Consider the following 15,730-nt stretch of genomic DNA (forward strand, 5'->3'; position numbering starts at 1 on the left):
TTGACAGAAACTACACAGGATACTAAAATTGTATAATAGTTTGGTTATGTCTTAGTTATAGTTAACAATGTCTTAGCAGTACATGTCAGAATGGACATTTAGAAAATTATAACATATACAGCAACAATGTTTAAAGTAGACATGCAATATATAAATCATTATTTTACTAGTATGTTTATTTAAAAATAACTAAAACTATAAAAAAAATGTAGCTATACGAAATATTCATAAATGATTTAAAGAAATAAAAGGATAAAAAAATCATAATAAATAATAAATTAAATATGTTAGTAAATACATTGCATAAATGCTATACAGAGAAAAGGTTTTAGTACTGACTGAATGCTTATCGTAATAACTTCATTAAACTTAAGGTATAATCTACTTTTAATGCAAATGAAGGTATAATTATAATATTTCTCCTATTAATTCAAATTATTCAGAAATAATACATATACATTTTGAGAATAAGATTTCAAAGATACGATCTATCGTTTATAAACTCTATCTTAAAAAGATTTATATTCTGTAACACGAACTAGTAAAGGTTTCTCCATTTATTTTAGCGAAGAAAATATACAGCTTACTGGAATGACTTCAAAGGTAAATGGAACTGAAACCAATTAACGACTTAATTAAAGTAAACACTCAATTACCTTCACTCTGGAGCGTCTCAGCTCACGAAATTATAAGATTTCTTGGGAGCATTTCTGTTTTTGGCATAACTCCTAATTAGAAGCAATAAAATAACAGTAACTTTCAAAATTATAACTGTTTTAAGTAGAATCAAGTTAATTTAGTTATAGCTCTGCAAAACAAAGAATTAATTTGGGTTGAGTAAATGTAGATTTGTATTACATAAAACATTACTTCATTCTCCACTGAAAAGCTAAAGATATGTTGTTTTATTAATTCACTATTTATTTATATACGAAAAAAAATTAAAATTCCAAATCTTCAAAAGCTTACGTAGTTTTTTCTATAATATCCTATAGTTTTGAATAATATTAAGAAATAGTACTCAAGTTTAAATTACATTCTTATAAATTGTAAAAAATATATTTGATACCTGTTGATTTTAAATGGCAGGCGTTTATCTTTTTGTAAGCATGATGTGCCTAAAATACCAACAATGGGAAATTAGAAGTGTGGGCTGCCCGTATGCCAAAATTCTGGACACCCATCCAAGAAGCAGGCGCTATAGTAGCTTAAAATGGAAGATTGTGATTTGATAACTGTTTGAAGGCGCTAAGTGTCTTCTTATCAGTCTGTTATTGTTAGCAGGTCGTTTCAGTTGAATAAAAAAACGTTGTCGGTTGAAGTTTTCCAGGACATGAGGGGTAAAGGAAAACTAAAGAGTTATTATTTTGGCACACATTGTTTCAGAAATTTAAAAAATGACTGTAAAATATTTGTTCTGTGAAAAAACAGTGGCCTTTCGAAACATATAAAAATGAATCGAAACCGAATAGACATGCAGATGGATATTGGTAATAATAGCATTGTGTCGATCTGCTATCTACTAGTTTGACTTCTTGGTTATTGTGGACCAAATCACACTGGATGAAACCTGAGGATACGTTGCACTCATTATTTATTCTGCAGATTATCACAAGATTATCTATGGACCGGTTCCCATCTTTTGCCAAGCTCGTACACAGGATGGTACACGTTCTCAGTAACCTCCAGATGGGTGATTGCAGCGTGATAACTTCAAGGAATTTTTTAAATACTTTCGGGGTGTGCAATAGATAATTGAGATTATAGTTCCCATCTATTGTCAAGAGGCGAATATTTAAAGAATAATAAGATACTAAACTAAATTAATAAACGCTATAACGTTTTCATATTTGTTGGCATGTAAATATTACAGATTGGAAGATTGTTATCGTAACATACTTATTTACTATTTTCAAGACTGTTACTATTAACTAGATAAAAATATCTATTCTTTAACACGATTTTGTAGTATTAGTGACATATACTACATAAAGTTAATTTGTTAAACTTTAATTTCTTTATAAAACTTCATAATATAATTTAATATTTTATTACATTTATTTTATCCAATTTATTAGATGGTGTATTCCATTCAGTAGTTTTTTGCCTCTTATTTAATTGCATCTTCTATTAAAATAGGGTAGTAATTAAAATAATCGTTTTACTGTAGAATGTGGTGTTTTAGTCAAGAACTATAGCATTAAAATATGACGAAGTAAAACAAATCACAATGAAACTTAATGTATACATTATTATTTTAGTTTCCATTTCCAAACATTCTGCACTTCTTTATAATGCCCAGTGTTTAAATTTCTTCAAAGAAAACATCCTTTTTACTTATCAATGTGGCATTTAAAATGAACTCAATTTACAGTTTAGTATAAATGTAGGCTCGGTAATAATTTGTGAAATGTAAATATTTTTCATATATGTTCCCTCAATACATAACACGATATGTGAGGTGTACACTTGACAAGAAAAACGGTGAATGTTTGGTGGGGCATGTCAAAGTTGCTCGCGTCACAAAGTAGAAATTGTTTGTTATGAGATATATACTGAGAAACAAGCGTTTCCTTTGAGGTGCAGGCTGAAAAGGTATTACAATATAAACTTATACGACTATTGCTTTAACAATATTTCTTCTTTTAGTGATACTACTTTCGTAGGGGTTGGTTAACAAGAAAATAATGATTTTACGTAACATTAATTGTTAATTTATTTCAAAACAAAATGTAAGTTGTTTTTTCAATATGCATTGAAAAAGAATAGTTTTAAGGTTTTTGAGTTGTGCATTGAGAATTGCAGTTATATCTTCATAAATAGTGTGAGCTAAGATAAAAAAAAAACACTTCAATTTTATTCATGGTGTTTAGCTAGTGAAATTTTGTAAATAACAAATCTAATTTATATGAAGTTTTTCCTTCACAACCACTTCTCAACTCTGCGTCTCTTAAGTGTGCACTATGAAATTGCAAAGATGTTAGCAGGGATTCCTGTAGTCTTAAGATGTACTCAACCTAATCATTATTTTTTAAGTGATAATTAAATATTTTTCCCTCAATAGGCTCTTGTCCTTTCAGGCTCTTATTTACTAACCACTTAGAAATTAAATTATAAACAGTTTTACAAATCTATATATATATATATATATATATATATATATATATACGAGTATATATATATATATATATATATATATATATATATATATATATATACTCGCATTCGGCTCGCTGGGGGCTACGCCCCCAGGCCCCTATTTGGGAAGTTGGCTAAATGCGGGAATAAGCGGAATTCTGAGACAGGTTAAGTCCGAGCATCAGATTAGGAAGTTTAAATTAGACCTATTTTATTGATTCTTTCCGGATTCAACCAAACTTTTGACTTTGAGGGCGTTTTGTAGCCTAACCATTAGAGTTACGAGAAAAAGTGACTGGACCTTTCTTGTCGGAAATTTAATTCGATTCTGGCCTCGGATTTTAGCTATGATTTCTGGTTTTCTCGATATGGAGCTTGGGAGAAAAGTCTGCACTGGGCAGCTAGTGTGAATTGTTGAATGTAAATATAATAAAAAACCAACACTAAGTATTTTTAACTTGTTTAGGGGGTTTAATTTGATCAGGAGTTTATCTAGTCATACCAGGAAATTCCAGGGGGGAGGTTAATGTTACCGGGTGTTAAGACACATGTAGGCCTCTTTTTGAGTGTGTTGTGTCTGTGAACATAATTAAAATCGGGGGGGGGGGGGGGCGGTAATGTTACCGGGGGTTAAGACACACGTGGGCCTATTTTGGAGGGTCTTATGTTTGTGAGCATAAATAAAATTCACTCTGTCCCTAATTACTATTGACCTTCGCTAACGCTCAGCCAATTCGCGATGTGCTCTACTGGACGTATACTAGTCAGTCGTGTACGCAGTAATACAAACTCAATCTCAACTGTTATAAATTGCACAATTTTTAGTCGGGAAAAATAAAAAATCCCAAAAATTGCAAATTCACAAAAAATATTTTTCCATTCAGAGCGTAAACAAGTTTACGGAAAGATATACAACAAAAAGCTACTGAACTTTTTTTTAGATCGTATCAATATCTATTTATAAACGTTTTGAGATTTATGCTAGTACAATCGGGTCAACCCCTATCGTCTCCAATAACAAAATATTTACGTACAAATTACAAAATATTAACATTTATTAGCCAAACCGATGGAGATAGGGCAAAAAGTCACTATACCTTTTTTGTAGATCGCATTATTTTGTACTAACAGATTATTAAGTTGATCAGGACGTTTAACTTAATCAGGATTTCATCTACCAGGAAATCCCCGAGAGGGAGATTTATGTTGTCGGGGGGTTATAAGTACGCGAGGTACTTTTGTGGGAAATGTGTGTCTGTGCTACAAGAATATGTGTACAGTAATTTTTATCAAAATAAAAAGTTGATCAGAGGGTTTAAATTACTTAGGAAATTATCATTCCATACCAGAGTGTTGACAATAAATAACTATTTCATTAATTTAATTAACTACTACTATGTCCCTATTTACTATTGACGCTTCGCTACCGCTCAGCCAATTGACGATGTGGGGTTGTAATCACTCGTTAACGTAGTAACACAAGTTAAATCCGGAACCAGAAACGGATTGCACAAATTATAGTCGCGTTATTGCTCCTGAAATTGCTAATTACGACCAAGACTTTGCCATTAAAAGACATTTTATGGCTTACTTAAGGATATACGAAAAAAAGCAAGCTGACCTTTTTTCTAGATCTAGATTGTCTAGTTATTGAAAATGTAGGATTTAGGTTATGAGCAATGGTTTGGCTACTACCGCCTCAAGAAACAAAATTCTTATGTAAAAATTATAAAATATTTCCATTTAAACAGGTTTTTCGGCCAGACCATTTAGGATAGGGCAAAAAGTTATAAGACTTGTTTGTAGAACACGTCATTTACTAAAACTTATCAAATGACGTGTTTTGAGCTACGATCAACCGTTTAGCCGCTATCAAGCCCGGAATGTAAATTTTTAGGCGGAAATTTCCAAATATTTTCACATAATCGCGTTTTGCGGTCAAACTAATGGAGATAGAGTAAAAAGTTAATAGTACTGTTTTGTAGATCACTTCATTTCCTAAATCAAACTTTTGTTTGATTTTGACCTCCGACCAATGGTTTCACCACTATCTACCGCAAAAAAACAAAATTTTCACGTAAAAATTACAAAACAATTTCACATAATCACGTTTTTCGGCCAAGCCAATGGAGATAGGGCAAAAAGTCACTAGACCTTTTCTGTAGATCGCGCAATTTTCTAATTTGATGGGTCAATCCGATTTGAGCTAGGATCAACGGTTCGGCCGCTATCGGGCTCAAAACATTATTTTTAGCGAAAAAATCTCTGGAATGTCAAATATTCGAGCGTTTTGTCGCTTAACCATGGAAGATAGAGCAAAAAGTCACTGGACCTTTTTTGTAGATCACTTCATTTCTGACTAACGATTTTTCATCAGATTCGAGCTAGCTCTAACGGTTCGCCCGCTATCGGGATTACAAAAAAGGCCTGCAAGGGTAAAAAATGCGCGTTTTTTTGCGAATTTTTTTGAGGGGTTTAAAATTTAAAATTCCCGGTTTTCAGACTTTTCCTGTTGGTTATACGGCAAAAGGTACCTGCGTGCAAAATTTCAAGTTTCTAGCACTTCTAGAAATAGGTTAGAATTTGTATACATATATCAGTCAGTCAGTCAGTTTCACATGCGGCTGTATAGTATATTAGATATATATATATATATATATATATATATATATATATATATATATTCGAGTTAGAGAATACCAAATTTATTATGACTTTGGTGGTTGAAAAAGTCTAAACTGTCAATATTTTTAAGCATGATTAGAAAATAAAATAAACGTTAAAATATTTTAATACTTAAACCTAAAATTTCTAGGGAGTTGAATAGTAGAAAGTCCTCCGTAACGTTGGAAGATTTTCCATTGCATTTATTGCTAAAAAGAAACTTGCACGGCTTTCGGTGTAACAGGATATTCAGGATGGGTAAGGTTGTGGGTTGGGCTCACTTCCTGTTGATATCCCATGATAAATTTAACATGGTGGTGAGAGATAGAGGGCACTGTCTCACAAAAGGGGAAGGATAGCTTTGCTATTTTAATAAAAATGGGCATAAGATACATTTTTGTTCATATTTATTTTTTCTTAAGTATTTATACTTACTCGTATTTGCAAAAACGTTGAACATAAAGAGAGTCTCACCACTCCAAAAGTAATTCTTCAAAGTAAACTAGACCTATAAATCAATCCTTTAACCTCAGTATGCAGTTATTAGCAGAAAATTAGCAGAAAACTACACGAAATATGGTTATATAATTATAACAGAATTACCGTTTGCACAAGTGACAGTTATTTCTATATCAGACTAAGAACATTGACGATGATCGAGAAATAGTTTTAGTAGGTTTAATTTTATGAATTAATAATAATTTGAGCTGACAACACTACACTCGATCTTAAATATGTTTTTTAATTGCTCTCTATTCAAAGCTTACTTACACAAGCAATTCAATAAAAATTCTAACTTGCTTGAAACTAACTCCAAGCTTCAATATGAATTAACTTACATAAAATGTAAATGAACTAAAGAATAATAACATAAAAACTGAAATGAATGATTTTATAAAAATCCAAGACATTTGTTTAGAAAAAACCTAGAAACTAACATAGCTAAATTATCTAATGAACTGAAAACTCCCGATAGCTCTTGAGAATATAGCTTTAATTAAAGTCCTTAGCAGGATATATTTCTAAGTAAACTAGTGAAATATAAACTCTTAAAACTAAGAACTTGGAGGTAATTTTGTGCAAACATGATCTAGTAAAGAAAGTTGAATCGTTGAATTCAGTCTCTTCAGGCTGAAATTTAAATAGATGGGTGTATGATATCCATTAAAACATTTGACTATCTCAAATGTTATATTTCTTGATGTATCAAACTGTAGTTTAGTTCTGGACAACATTTTCAAGGCCTGGCCCCTTCCAACTAACGTTGTGCCCAGCCTGGTGGACCAGGAATTCAGTCTGCTCGTCCGATCACACCAGTCATTTTAAAGTCAGATGGCAGTCAGTGGGAGGTGCCAAAAACGTTTTAGGCACGAGGCAACAGAGTCAGATAAACTGCTTCTCTCGGACAGATATTCCGTTCTTCGATCTAAGGAATCGGCCTTTACCGGAGTACTTGAGAAACATACTGAAAACATTTCACTCCAAGGGGTTAATTTCAAAAGACGAGCCAGTGAGGCATCGGAAGTGAAACGATCCAGGAGAGTGCTTTCCTCTAATAAGACTAGGCCGAGAAGACTAGGTAGACTTATGTGAAACCAATAAATTAATCAATGTTGTATTAGTTAGTGACTGTCAAGGCCGCATTTTGTACTCATTTGCGGAAGAAAATTGCTGTTCCTCAAATGTAATTAGTATCATAAAACCTAAAGAAATAATTTAATATGTACTGGAGGATAGCACTCTCATCCGAGGATCACTTACAAAAAATTAAATCCTCACTCAAGCACTAACTTTTAGAGCAACACAGACCCCGAGCACCGATTGCGTAGCAGATAATATTTCAAATAACAAAAGCACTAATAATTTCTTCACCAAAATATTTGTAATGTAAAAGCTAATAAAAATCTACCACCTCCAGTGTGAGAGGCCCGACATGTTGTGTCTTACAGAACATAATCACAGTCAGGTGCAATACCAGAGTTTCATTGTATCTGGATATTTGCCTCTTTCTGCATACTGTTGCTATTTGCGGAGGAAAAGAGACCGTCTGTATATTGGACAGAGAAGGCATGGAGTTTGGGCCATTTGACTCAATACAGTAACTCAATACTGTTTTGAGCTCTGCTGCCAGATAGCTGCTGCCAAATTTAGTTTTTGTGATGGAAAAAAGCTTCTTGTTGTCTCAGTTTACAGAACACCTGGTAATGAGTACGAGGAATTTCTTTAGGCTCTGACTCAGTGTCTTGACTATGTCTATGTGGGGGGACTTTATGTCGACATTTTGAGTTAAAGATTATCAAGTCTATGTTTTTTTTACATACTATGTCGTCTTATGGGTTTAAACACAAGATCACAGACTATACTAGAGAATTGTACTAAACACAGATTATACTAAACATTTAAAAAGTGCAATCCAGATCATTTTTACAAATAACGCTGATTTACTAATTAGTAGTAAATGTCGCACCCTCAGTTCACCACATATAGGAAGCAAATTTTACGCTTTATTTAAAATAGCCAGGTGCTAAACTAAAATTTACAATAAATAGAAATACTTTTGAAGAAAATTTCCACTGTTTCAGATATTACTTGAAGTATAAATCGTGGAATTCCTCCTACTTGTCCGAAGACGTTGCCTCGTGTTTTGATGAGTTCTTTGAGACTCTAAAACACTATATTGACATAAGCTTCTCAATCCGGAGACATAAGCTTACGTGTACGAAAAATCCATGCAAAATTAAACTGGATGTTCGAACGTGTACACTTGAAGATGAGGTATTAGAGCTATACTTGTGTACAAAAGATATGTATTTTAATCGTCCTCAAAGAACTCTGTACAGGAGAGCAAGAAATCTTACAAAAGTATTTTTAAATGCAAAGCCAACGCGGCTCTCAAACATATTAAAAGTACTAGTAACATAACTTAAACTATATGTAGTATAATCAATGACAGCAAGATTTTAAATTAAAAATCAAATTTACATAACAAATAAATTTAATTTGAGATGGTAAAAGTTAAAAAATCAGTGACCATTACATTTGTGCTGACAAATTTAATGAATTTTTTCTGAAATGAGACAGATTTCAATGAGCGTCAGACAAGGATGAAAGTCTTCCTTCAGTTACAAGTTCGATGTTTCTATCAAAGACATCAAAGGAAGAAGTTGAAAAAGTCTGTGGTTTAGATCCAGCAAGTTCCCAAATATTGAACAATCGCAACTATCCATAAAGAAGTTACGAAGGAGGTGGGACAGTTAGAGACCAATCGCTCTCATCCAGTTTTTGAAAGAATATTCATGATAAGACGAAATATTTATCCGTCCGTCACGGATAAAAATAACATCATATATTGCTGCCAGTTAACATTCACAAAATGAAAATCAACATCTGATGCTAGTAGTTTCTTCGTCAAGAGTTTGCCTGAAGACAATATCTAGTGCACTTGATGCAGAAAACCTGGCGGATGAACTTTTATTTGGTTTAAAGAAAGCCTTTGACTTATTCGATCACGAATTTTTGCTAATCAAGCTTTATAAGGCTAGGCGTAAGAGGTGTACACTATTCCTAGATTAACAATTACATTATCGGAAGAACCCAGTCCATTAAAATACATTTTCTAGATAAGAACGATTGCGTTCAATGGACTGAATTTTCATCTGATGCCTTACTTAAAGCAGTTCGACAAGGTTCGGTGAAGAATCGGAGTTTTTTATTTGAGAACTCTAGAAACCAAGGGTTTGCTGGCAGCTTATTATGGGCTGATTTAACTCTACCTTAGATATGGTGTAGTAATCTGGGGATACGAAAATAGGAGGGCAATGGGAATGAAATTTCCTTAATTCTATATACATAGATAAATTATATTTGTTTGATAAAATATGCACCTATTCCGAAGTCTCCAGACTAATCGTACTTACAATCTCCGAACAAGTAACAATATCACAATTCCAAAATATAAAATCACTTTCTATTTGAGACATTTAGTATGCAATGGTTCTAGGCTCTTCAAATCTTCTTGAAAATTAAAGGTAGTGTGCGTATGTGTAAGATTTGTGGGGGTTAAAGAGTTAAGGTTCAGGGTTATTACTGAGGATGTTTGGTCTCAACATTGTTACATTTGTGGTGATCTGTAAAATAAAGTTCTCATGTCTTATCACTAACTTTAGTTAGACGTATATGTCAAAACTAATCTAAGTGTTTAATTGACAAGATGTATGACGCCATTATGTAGCTTTTGTAACTGTCTGAATAAAGAATTTCTTTCTTATATCTCCACATTTTCGTTACGTTACGCTTCTGGATTTCCACAGGGTTACCCAGACGTAAGTGACATATTTGTTTTCTCTGTAACCAAGAAGTAAAACGTCCCGAGTAATTTATGTTTGATACACGTCGTACAGCTCGGATCGAACAACGTGATAATATATTTAAGAAATTCATGCTGTTTAATTCTCCAAACATAATTTATTATTCATGACTAGTTAATAACAGTTATTTAAATGAGGTATGCTACTCCAATAGTTGTAAACGATTTATAGTGAAACTGGCAATTTTCTCGTTTGGCTTTGGTATAATGGTAACTAAAGTAAATAAATAATATACAAGATATCCTGAACAAATTATTATTTTAATAATTTACAATTATTTTATTATAATCGATTAAAAATATATTTTGTTCATGTGTAGGCTACTATATTGTTCACGATGAAACCAACAAGAGTAACCAGTTTAAACTATGTTCTGTTAAGACAAAAATAGATTTAAAACATATATAAAAATAATATAAAATAAATGAAGAATAAAAAATAATTATATACAGATTTTATCAAGGAAAAATAATTTGAGAAAATTACACGCTATTTAAATCATCAGTTATATACTTAGTTATGAGAACATTAGTGCATAAAAACGGCCGGAAGTAGACACCGTTTGACCGAAATAGGCTTCTGTCCTATATATTTATATTATATTTCCTTTATCGGGACTACAAGATAAACTTAACTATGGCACTGGTAATGCGTTAGACCACCAATGTATGAAAGGGCTAGAAATAATAATGGAAGTAGGTTTTCGTAACTTATGTATTTGTATTGCTTTGGTCGGGAAAACAACAAGAATAACTCAGCTACGCCATCGGGAATAATGTATAATTATTTAATTCGAACTAGAAATGCTCCTACGTGTGCAAAATATTATCTGAGTGTCAGGTTAAACTCTAATCTTAATTATAAATACGGCAATAATAAACAAAACCCCAAATTTCCCTAATACCGTTTCGATGTATGCTTACTTACGTTTGGAAAATTTCATAGAGCTGCATCGTATATTTTCACTTAAGTAGAATAAGGACTTAAGGAATTTTGAGAATTGTGCGCAAAGCCGTGGGTAACAGCTTTAAAGTACGTAATAAAATTATGTAATTTGTTAAGACGTGAATTTATAAAGGTAATTAGTTTATTATAAAGATGCTGATTTATTAATAGCACAAAGCGTTCATAAAGCCAATTGAAAAGGTTTACCATTTAAGAGAGGTGATCTAAAATGCCCGGATATCTGACACAATGGATATTAAAAAAACAAATCAACACTCGAAATTTGATATAAATTGTCGATAATAATATAAACATTTAATATAAACACTTTTATTAATATAAAGAATGTCAATACTTTAAGAAAAAGATCCCTCGAAATCATCAGACCTTTACGTATTTAGTGTAGCTGCAAATTCCATGAGTTATAAATTGTATCAAAGAAGGCCCAAAAGCTTCATTAATCTTGCCTAACTGAAGTTGTTGATCAAAGAGAAGAATTTGTTTAAGCATGTCACGTTACATTTTGATTTTTAAATTAAATGTTTATGCACATGAGTGGAATACTACAAATTTATACAGATCCAATCACACAGAAAAATAGTTCTCTACGTGGAGTATCAAATGCAATAAATTTACCTTTGATATGGTATACTTTAATTCAAGTTCAAGTATAACATATCAAAATGATAACACTTTTTGTAAATCGTATTTGTGGGAATGTCAAATTCAGGGAATGTTCTGATTGTTGTGTCAAAGTAGATATACATTTCTTAAGAAAACGTTTTATTTTCATTTAATATTGGACTCTTAATGATAATCTGTAATAATAAACAATTTTAAGGATTCACGTGCTAGTACTATTTGCATTGAAAGCCCAATTTTATTCGAAGACCAGCACTTTGGTTATACTAATAAACTGTAAAGTTACCATTAACTAATTTGTACTTTTAAGACAATAATAAACTATTTTTAAGAAGATTATTTGACAAATAGAAAATGTGTTGAATTTAAAAAAAATGGCTCTCTTTAACAGACAGAATGAGAAGAAAGAAATATTGAAAAGAATTCCTTTTATGTGACCCTTCTGAGTTATTGTTATGGAAAAGATAACACACATTCAGGAGAGTCACGCACTGGTATAATGGAATATCGAGTCAACAGCTTTTCTTATTGTGAATGCAAGCTAGCTCTCGTCATGTTTGTTGTGCAATAGAGAGAGGTTCTCGTATATTAAACATACACTTAGAACATTTTCTTTAGGAATTGTTCACTCAAAAATGTTTGAGCAATCCAAAGTTTTGAGATCAGCTTAATTAGTTTTCAATAGTGATTTCGATATTGGTATGCACGACAAAATGTTGTGTAAAAGTTAATGTTATTTTGCATTTCTTAATTTATGCTATTCAATCAAAAAACTATGCAAAACTAATTCATCTAACAACTTAAATCTTCTGAAGCCTTCATGTTTTGGGGTCCTATATTCAATATTTATGGATTTTTCCGGTTCTGAATATATTATTAATATTCTTTATTGCATAAAAAAAATCAAACAATTGCATAGAACGAGTCAATACTACTATAAATAAAACTAATACAGCCTGAACAAATAAGGCTTTAGACATAGCTTTCGACATCAGAACTGGGATATAACTTTCTTTATCAATTATAATATTCAAATGCTTTTCCCACTGGCCCATCATGAACTCTTCAACGGAGTTATACACCTTTGAGACCTATCTCTCAAGTACTTCAATTTATATCAGGACTGTAACGGTATCCTTTTAAAAGGGATCAGTTGTTAAGCCCTGGTCGTACTGTGAGGATGTGTGAGAAACATTTGGTAACAACTAGTTAATAATAAGGGGGAAAAACTCATAAGGGTTCAGGATTCCGAACATTTATCATCGCTGTAGGTTTCAAAAGTATTTAACGCTACAGTAAGGGGACTGAAATCCACCCCCTTCCTCAGGTTTCAAGATATTCTAAGATATCAAGTGTGAACTAATTTTAAAAATCAATCATAGTGTGGTGATTAACTCACTACCGTTTATCTTGGCAATACAATACATCGTGTCTCACAAACAAGCATATAACTTTAAGTTCAGACTGTGTTACTGAGTCTTAGCAATGTTACTGCACAGGACCAGCGCACTACACTACATACCGCACGCACTAGAGAGCGCGAGAGACTAAGGAAATAATCAAAATTGATGGCATTTCCTGTGGTGTCATTTCGCATCATCTGAAATATGAGAAAATGAGTACATTGGCCAGAAAGGTTATAAGGGCTATGCTCAGTATTACGTTTTTGCGCTTTATATCAAATAATGGTGTGTGTTTGTTTTATTATAGCAATTTGAAAACAAAATTAATGTACTTACTTACAAGTTTTCACATCTCTGGAGGAGGATAGATTTCAATCCTCGAAACGTCAATTTTATGTATATTGTTATATTAAACGATGACAATTGCCACATTCCCATTATCCTTTCAATTAATTCATCTTGAATAACAACTTTAAACAAATAAATTGTATTATGTTTAAGGCACTCACCAATAAAGTAACTCTGAAAATAAAGGCCTTGTTAGCTTACGAATGAAACAACAGCGTTCCAGGTTTATCTGTACATTTTATAAAAGTTTAATGTAACCTTACTTGAAACTTTCGTAACGTAATGATACATGTCTAAGAAAATATTTTAAAATCTTGTTTGTCATAAATTAAAAAAAATTAATCTTTAGAATTTATAATCCATAAAACTTTTATAGAGAAATTTCAAATGCTTATCCAAATGAAGCCCTTGATCTTAACTTCATTTTCAAGTTTATTTTCTGAAGTTATCATTGTTGTACCTACAGAAGAAATATATTGTTTCTCCTTCTTATAGCGGCCGATAGAAAACTTATGTACAATATGTTTTATCATAACTCACACACAACAGACAAAACACAGTCAGTGCACAATAAAGGTTCACTGCCTTGTCTCAAAAAGTACGCTGGAGCTACAGGACAATGTTGCAATTTAATAATAAGAGGTGTGTTCTGTGCAAAAAAGCATACATTCTCTTGGAACACAAGACCGTAGCCTACGTTATGTACTTACACGATAAAGGGTACCTGAAACAATAAACCAAAACCACAGACGTGCAATATTTCAGATCACAATCTGAAAAATGTATTTTAACCATTTGACTTAGTTTTGTAAAACTACTTCAAACCTACATCTCCAATTCTTCCAGTTTACTTAGAAGCATATCTTGGTCTCCATTTCAAAAGCTTTTTTATAGTAAAAAATAGACTCACTACAGTGTGATCCCGTCTAGGTACTTTAAAATTTGATTTGTAAGAGAAAACATATCATGAACTGAAGATTTATAAAAAAACTACTTAAACTGTTTTTTTTTTTTTCATATAAGACCGAACTGAGTGAGTTATGAAAGAAATAATTCTACTAAACACAACTCTTCCAAAAACCTTCGCAAATGAAAACGATATCGATTGCTGTAAATAAATCCCAGACCTCAAATTCAACCATATTTTATGTGTAACTAAGTTAACTGCTGTGCTTAGTAAATACATTTACAATTTCTATAAACTCTATATTTCCATAAACTTACCTAATTCTAAAAGTTTTATGGGAATTGTTACATGGAGTCATTAAAAGTGGAAAGGCATCTGATATAAGATATTGCCTTATTTTGGATGTAAATAAATTAAACCAGATTTCATTTTATATTCAAGGAGAACGTCAGGAAGGCTGTTTATTAATCTGAGCCCGGCTTGATATGAAAGTGTTTTGAATAATATGCATCCAAGCTGGAATTACTCATAATGGTATGACATTTTGCATCAAAAGTTTGTAAATTTTGGGGCTAAATGTTTTGATTTATAAATAAATTAATTTTGTGAGAGTAGGCCTAGAAATGCTAATACTAAACATATAACTTTATCACTTATACTTAGTCCCTTTCTTTTAAAAAGAAATAACTTTTCTTAATATAGAATTAAATACTAGGTAAGATGTATAAAGTTGTTAAATTAATTAAAACTAACTAAAACCATTTTATGTTAGTAATAACATTCCAAAGAGTTCATATATACAAAAATATTTATATTTATTTAAATTTCTTTATATAATACAAAAATCATATTTTGTATTGCAGATGAATATGCATAAAAGATGTATAATATATTGTTTTTATTTAGATTACACACTAATAATTTTTATTTTGTTACAGACGAATTACGGAAGAACGTTAAATGAATTCGGTAAGTGATACGGGTGATTTATGTGTGCTTTATGAGTAAACTAAGCTATATGCATTTACACTCCATTCAAGATATAATTGGTAGACCGTTTTGTAAAATCATAATTTCTAATCGATTATTACAGTTGGTAAACACAACATTATTTTCAAATAAAATAAAAATTATATATTCCTTTTGTGATATTGGTTGAGTAATCAATTACAGTGTGGCAGTGGATCTAAACTCAAACATTATTTGGTCGAGTTATGCCTATGAACCCTTCCCTTCTCCCATCAGGTAATAATAACTTCATCATTACTGCACAAATTAAAAATAAATCTGTTAGATGATTTAACAAACTCGATAGC

The 15,730-nt window shown here is 31.7% G+C and overlaps 1 protein-coding gene across 5 annotated transcripts in view; it reads left to right on the forward strand.

Annotated features, from left to right (window-relative positions):
* LOC124374291 overlaps positions 1-15,730 on the forward strand; it is a 1,063,620-nt gene that overhangs the window by 131,492 nt on the left and 916,398 nt on the right. For all 5 annotated transcript variants that reach the window (XM_046832534.1, XM_046832531.1, XM_046832545.1 and 2 more), the window contains exon 2: positions 15,353-15,383. The gene's annotated coding sequence lies outside the window, so the exon portion shown is untranslated. The remainder of the gene's footprint in view (positions 1-15,352; positions 15,384-15,730) is intronic.

The sequence above is a fragment of the Homalodisca vitripennis genome, chromosome 1, assembly GCF_021130785.1.
Source record: "Homalodisca vitripennis isolate AUS2020 chromosome 1, UT_GWSS_2.1, whole genome shotgun sequence".
Lineage (NCBI taxonomy): Eukaryota > Metazoa > Arthropoda > Insecta > Hemiptera > Cicadellidae > Homalodisca > Homalodisca vitripennis.